Below are 5874 nucleotides of genomic sequence, written 5' to 3' on the forward strand. Positions count from 1 at the left end.
GCCACCGCATTGCACGCCTCCCTTCGGCTGCCAACCGCGCTGTCGGCGGAGCTCGCTTGAGCAGCCAGCCCTTAGGCCATCCTTGCTCCATCCCGTCTCCCTGCAGCTTTCTCTCCCTTCCTTCACTCTCTCACAATCTCTCTCTCTTGTCGTTCACAGGAAGCCCCGACCTCCCCGCGCCTGTCACGTGCGTCCGGCAGGCAGTAGCAGCAACCAGGCCACTACACCTCATGTTGGTCCCCTCCTTCCTCTCAATTTCTCCCATCTCTCTCACCAGGCCTCCTTCCCCTCTGTGTGCCTACAGGAGCTTCGCCCGCGCTGCCATCTTGGATTGGATCCTGCCCGGAGCTGCTCATCCGCCTCACCTCCCGTCCTTGCTGCTGATGAACGCGGTGACCGGCGCCCTCCTTCGCGCGTGGCACTGCGCCAGACGCCGCCCTCCGTTGCTGCCTTGCTGCTGTCCATCCGTGCCGCCGCGCCCCTATTTCCTCTGCATCGGAGACGAGCTCCCCGCCCCGCGTTGACTGCCCGCTCCCCTGCGCCGTGGATGCGTCGTCCTACTACGTGGGCTGCCTCATCCACAGCGCCCCTGGCCCAGCTCCAGTTTCGGCCTCAAGGACCGATGTGAGCAGCTCCTCCGTGCCCTGGGCTAGATCTTATTTTCGGCCCGCATATGTTTTTTCCCTGTCTGCGAATTTGCTAATTATCCAGGAGTTTATAGTTTTGCAGAAAAACCCTTAGACATCATGCATTTAACATCTCACAAACCGTGCATCATTTGTAAATAACTTATATATGTAAAATGCTTAGAATTTTGTCTAGTTTCATAATATACAATTTTCAACCATGTTAAAAATGTTGTTTGCATTAATTTGCATAAATAGCATGTCAAAATGATTTATTTCATAACTAATTAACCGTAGCTCCGAATTTAGTAAAGTTTATATGTAAATGGGGTGGGAAAAGGCATAGATTACCATGGTTCACGTACTTTGCATGTTTAACAACTCTAAAGTATGGTTTAGGGCAGAACAGTACCAAATTCATAATATGCATATGAGGATTTTTTTTCCGGACTTGTTGCTTGTTGTTCCGGACTCATTTAAACTTGCCTAGATGGGTGTTTTATTATGCTTCACCTCTTGCCATGTTTAACAATATTTAATATTGGTGGGTACATAAATTGGAGAGAACTAAATAATTGAATGTGGTGTTTTTTCAATATGCAACTCGCTGCATATTGAGCTCCACTTAACTTGTAGTTTTATTTGTTGCACTTTGCCTTGCCATGCCATGCCTCTTTAAACCGGACATGCATCATACTAGATTGTGCACCATGCCTTGTTTATGCTTGTTGGTCTATGTACGATCGAAAGTATGTCTAGAGAGGGGGTGATTAGACTACTTGACCAAATAAAAACTTAACCTTTTCCCAATTTTATTTCTTGGCAGATTTTAGCTATTGTAGGACAAGTCAAGCAATCATCACACAATTCAAGCAAGCATGCAAAGAGTATATTGGCAGCGGAAAGTAAAGCATGCAACTTGCAAGAATGTAAAGGGAAGGGTTTGGAGAATTCAAACGCAATTGGAGACACGGATGTTTTTCCCGTGGTTCGGATAGGTGGTGCTATCCTACATCCACGTTGGTGGAGACTTCAACCCACGAAGGGTAACGGTTGCGCGATTCCATGGAGGGCTCCACCCATGAAGGGTAATGGTTGCGCGAGTCCACGGAGGGCTCCACCCACGAAGGGTCCATGAAGAAGCAACCACCCAGGAAGGGTCCACGAAGAAGCAACCTTGTCTATCCCACCATGGCCATCGCCCATGAAGGACTTGCCTCACTAGCGGTAGATCTTCACGAAGTAGGCGATCTCCTTGCCCTTACAAACTCCTTGGTTCAACTCCACAATCTTGTCGGAGGATCCCAAGTAACACCTAGCCAATCTAGGAGACACCACTCTCCAAGAAGTAACAAATGGTGTGTTGATGATGAACTCCTTGCTCTTGTGCTTCAAATGATAGTCTCCCCAACACTCAACTCTCTCTCATAGGATTTGGATTTTGTGGAAAGAAGATTTGAGTGGAAAGCAACTTGGGGAAGGCTAGAGATCAAGATTCATATGGTAGGAATGGAATATCTTGGTCTCAACACATGAGTAGGTGGTTCTCTCTCAGAACATATGAGTTGGAATTGTGTATGTGTTCTGATGGCTCTCTCCCTGAATGAAGAGGAGGTGGAGGGGTATATATAGCCTCCACACAAAATCCAACCGTTACACACAGTTTTCCAATCTAGGAGGGACCGAATCAACAAACTCGGTCAGACCGAAAAGGTAAACCTAGTGACCGTTAGAGATTTTCGGTGGGACTGACATGCAACTCGGTAGGACCGATGTGGTTAGGGTTTTGGCATAACGTAATCTCGGTGAGACCGATTACACAAACTCGGTGAGACCGAGTTTGGTAATAAGCTAACCAGAGAGTTGGTCAGGTAAACTTGATGGGCCCGATTTGCTCTTTCGGTGAGACTGAAAAGTTACAAAAAGAAAACAAAGAGTTTACACTGCAATCTCGGTGGGACCGATTCGCTCTTTCGGTGAGACCGAAAAGTTACGAAAGGGAAACAGAGAGTTTGCAATCCCATCTCGGTGAGACCGAGATCCCTATCGGTAGAACCGAATTGCTAGGGTTTGGCAGTGGCTTATGACAAGTGAAACTCGGTGGCACCGGATAGAAAGAATCGGTAGGACTGAGTTTGGCTTAGGGTTTAGGTCATATGTGGATATGGGGAAAGTAGTTGAGGGTTTTGGAGCATATCACTAAGCACATGAAGCAAGAGGCTCATTAAGAAACACCTCATCCCTCCTTGATAGTATTGGCTTTTCCTAAAGACCCAATGTGATCTTGGATCACTAAAATATAAAATGAAGAGTCTTGAGCTTTTGAGCTTGAGCCAATCCTTTGTCCTTAGCATTTTGAGGGTTCCACTTTCACATCCATGCCATGCCAATCATTGAGCTTTCCTGAAATAGTCATATTGGAATAGCATTAGCTCAATGAGCTATATGTTGTTATGAATTACCAAAACCACCTAGGGATAGTTGCACTTTCAATCTCCCCCTTTTTGGTAATTGATGACAACATATAGATCAAAGCTTCGACAAATGATAATAAGCATGAAATATATCGTCGCTTTGAGAAGTATGTGACAAGTAAGAGCTCCCCCTAAATTTGTGCATATTTAAAATTTGCTTTGGACTGCAAATGCACAAAGAGTTAGAGTCATGGGTTACTCTTCAATGTCACATACATCTTGGTGGAGCGCTTAAAATGATAAGAATGAAATACATGCACTCATCACCAAGAATAGTGAATGATCACATAAGATAGATAAGATGATAATATTAAGCAAACATTAAGTGTAGCTTATGATCAAACACATGATCATCAATGTCTCACGAGCAAAGACATAGTATCTCACACAAAAGCAAACAAAGTTCGAAAAAAATACCAAATAAAACAAGAGAGAATAAAAGCAACACTCTCTCTCGAAGCCTATGATCTATACATTTTCTCCCCCTTTGGCAACAAGTTACCAAAAAGTTCCTAGAAAATGCATAGTGCTAAGTCGACACTCAGGCTTGATCTTTAGGTGGTGGTGGAGTCCGGAGCACTCCAAGGACGAAGCCTTCTGTAGACGTGGTTGGAGTCGAGGCTGAAGTGGACGCTGGAGCTGGTGGAACTGAGGTTGTAGCTGGTGCAGACGTGGTGGCTCTGGGGTCAGCAACTGGCACTGCAGACGACCTCGGACCTCATGGCACTCTGGCAAAGGCATCAGTTGTAGTCTTGCCTCTCCTCTCCTGCATGTCATCCTGGAGCTGTTGCACTGCAGTCTGAATCTCTGTCACTTTGACATCCAAGTCATAGAACTTTTCTTCCATGATCCTCTCTAAGCTTGCCTGGTTCTGAGTTAGGGTAGCTAGTCCTTGCTCAATCCGCAGGGTGGATGCAATCAAGTAACCAAGCTGCTCTTGTTTGGTTTTCAGGAAATATTCAAATGTGTCCTCTTGAGTAGGCATCTTGGCAGCTTTGTCCTTCCTCGCCTTCTCCTTCTTGGCTTGTGCTTGGGCAGATGATGGCTCATTCTTAGTCATGACCACTTGATTATCTTCAAAATCTGGACGGATGGGCAGGTGTTCCTTGTCCAATAAGTATATCCCCGTGCCCATCTTAGAGTTGATGAGCTCCTGAATCTGTGGGGCATATCCACAGCTCCTCTTCTGGTCTACTGCTGTCCTCTTGATTGTTTCAATCATAAGGCTCATGACTTTGAATTTCTGTGGCACGTCAAAGATATGAAGCAAGTTGATCGCGTGGCCCCTGATCATCTTGTGATCTCCAGACTTGGGCAATAGGGTGTGCCTAAGAATCTAGTTGATGGTTGGCAGCCCTGACAGAAGATAGTGTACTGAGCCAAACTTGAACATATCAAGTGCTTCATTTGGAATCTCCTTGTACATGTTTGACATTGAGTTGTGGTCCATCTTCTTCTTGACATAAATGTCCAAGTCATCGTCATGCTCTTCTGGGGCATTAATCAGCTGAGCCCATTCAGCAATTGTAGACTGGTACCTCGTACCCTCTGACATCCATACAATCCTGCCATCTGGATAGAAATGGGCTGTGGAGTAGAACTGTATGATGAGTTTCTCGTTCCACTTTGTGAGCTTCTTCCCAACAAAGTCCTCTACTCCACATGCCTTGAAGCTGTCCTGCACTCCAGGGTAGTACTCTTTGTTGTCCTTGATGTATTGCCAATCAACCCATCTCATATCACAGACAATTGGCTTCTTGTCTAGCAGCACTGTCTCATAAAAGTCTTGCTGCTCCTTGGCTTGAAACCTGTAGTCAACTGCAGTCCTTCTCCTTGAAGCATACGGGTCTGCTTCTCTCCACTTCCGGAGCCCTGAATCTCTCCTGAGTTTCATATCCTCAGCCACAGGATGAGCATCGTTGTGGTCTGGGATCTTGGGCTTGAGCTTTCTAAGAACATTCTCTTCTTCTTCTGCAGCTTCAGGCACTGGGGCCTTGTTCTTCTCAGTAGCTGGGATGCTTCGTGTGTTCCTCTTTGGCTTTGGCTTTGGAGCTGGCTTGGCCTTGGAAGCAGCTGCCCCTGTTCTTATGGCATCACCCATCAGCTTGGGTGCCTTAGGTGCTGGTGCAGCTACCTCTTCTTCTTCCTCCTCATCTTCCATGATGGAAGCCTTGCCAAGCACTCTGGCTATAGTTTTCGTCACCCTCTCTTTCCTCTTCTTGCCTTCAGCAGCAACTGGCTCAATGGGAGTGGGCTTCTCAGTTGAAGCTCTGTCCTTTGACATAGGCTGCCTGCCTGCTGACCTTTTGATCTTCATCCCTGGTTTTATGCCCTGTGCTGGCTCAACTCTCATGGAAGTTGCTTCCTCTTCTGCCACATAATCCTCATCTTCTGAGTCTGAGGTTCTCTTCTTTCTCTGTCTTGTGGCAGCTTTAGGCAGATTGCTAGGGGTGCTTCTGCTGCCATCATCTGAGGAACTTGAGGGACTAGTGCCCTCACTCATCTGCACTTGCTGCTCTGACAAGTTCTGGCTATCACTTTGGTCTGACATGATGTAAGCTCTGACTACTGACCCTGTGAATAGGTTATAGATGAGATAGAGTGGATAAGCATCACAAAATGCAGAGATTTTTGCAAAAGAATAATTCAAAAACTTAGTTTTAGTTTCCCACTGAAAGCATCTCGGATCTACCGATTTCTAAACTCGGTGATACCGAAGCAGTTTTGGCACCTAAACTAGTGAACTCGGTCAGACCGAGTCACAGTTCGGTGGC

The sequence above is a fragment of the Triticum aestivum genome, chromosome 2A, assembly GCF_018294505.1.
Source record: "Triticum aestivum cultivar Chinese Spring chromosome 2A, IWGSC CS RefSeq v2.1, whole genome shotgun sequence".
Classification (NCBI taxonomy): domain Eukaryota; kingdom Viridiplantae; phylum Streptophyta; class Magnoliopsida; order Poales; family Poaceae; genus Triticum; species Triticum aestivum.